Source organism: Dasypus novemcinctus, unplaced genomic scaffold (genome assembly GCF_030445035.2).
Source record: "Dasypus novemcinctus isolate mDasNov1 unplaced genomic scaffold, mDasNov1.1.hap2 H_3, whole genome shotgun sequence".
NCBI lineage: Eukaryota > Metazoa > Chordata > Mammalia > Cingulata > Dasypodidae > Dasypus > Dasypus novemcinctus.
The window spans coordinates 395,586-396,742 of NW_026688140.1; the positions used below are offsets into that span (position 1 = coordinate 395,586).

Consider the following 1,157-nt stretch of genomic DNA (forward strand, 5'->3'; position numbering starts at 1 on the left):
TTTTCTTTTGGGTTCTGATTTTAAGTTTTTTAGTGGGGCCATAGCAATTTAGAGTCTAGGACTAACTTGCCACTACTGATGTACAAACCTTCCGTGTACTCTCCCCAAAGCCCTGGTAACTGTGAGGATTTCCAGTTTAATGGGAGGAACCAGCATTGTTCCTGCTGTGTGAACCCTCTAATCTACGCATGCTCAGTGGGGTTCTGTTGCCCTCAAGGGGACAAAAACTAGGTCTTGGGTAAAGAAAAACTTTATTTGAATATAAAGAAAAGAGATACATGTGGAATATAATAGATATAAAATACATTTGTGGTATTAATATTTCTTGAGGGAGTTATTAGGAAGAAATGTCTAGAAAGACTACTTAGGCAGTTGATAATTAAAAAAAATTTTTTTAGCTAGTCTCCATGGAGATGTCAAAATTTGCCAATGCTGACTGTATTTCAAGTCATCATGATGGGATATTTGGAAAAGTTTTCAATTAGCAATAATCACACCTCAGATAAGTGTATGGCGACAGTACTGCCACTGTGCAAAGCTGAAAAATTTTTAACAGTAAAAAATGTTTCTGAAATCTTTTAAAAATTTATTTATTTATTCTGAAATATCGTTGAGTATTTCTTTCCATTTGCTCCAATAGTTTCCTGACACACGTGCTCACTCATCCTCTGCTGCATACTGGAAGGCAGCCCTTTGCAGAGCTCCTGTTTCTCGTGGCTGCCCCCTCCTCTTCAGGATTCCGTCCCCTGCTCTTCAGCCACCTTGCACAGCGGGACTCAGAAACTCAGGGGTCTCCCAGGACGCACCAGTCTCCCCTCTCCTTTCTCCTGGCAGCCCGCCTGGAAACCCTCAAGGCAATAAGCTGGACAGTCTTGGGCACCCACTCGTTTTCCATTTCACAGACATCACTGTCTTTCTGTGCCTTATGTGCAATGTTTTAGAAAGTGCTGTTTTATACATTTTGTCTGCTTTTCGGTTGTCGAATGCACGAGGGTACATCTCCCTCTTACTCTACTTGACCAAAAGTGAAAGAAAAAAACCTTTTAGAATATGTGAATCATTTCTTAAATATCTGGAGCAAGAAGAAAATTTAGCTCTTAATTTTTCCTCACTGCAGAATATAGGAGCAAGTCCCTTGATAGAATTAGAGCCGTTAG

At 40.3% G+C, this 1,157-nt stretch overlaps 1 non-coding gene across 1 annotated transcript; it reads right to left on the bottom strand.

Moving 5' to 3' along the window:
• Positions 1–403: 403 nt before the first annotated feature.
• On the bottom strand, positions 404–540 carry LOC111761462 (U4 spliceosomal RNA). The gene has a single exon (XR_002794824.1). It is a non-coding gene; the product is annotated as a U4 spliceosomal RNA (small nuclear RNA).
• Between the last annotated feature and the right edge of the window lie 617 nt (positions 541–1,157).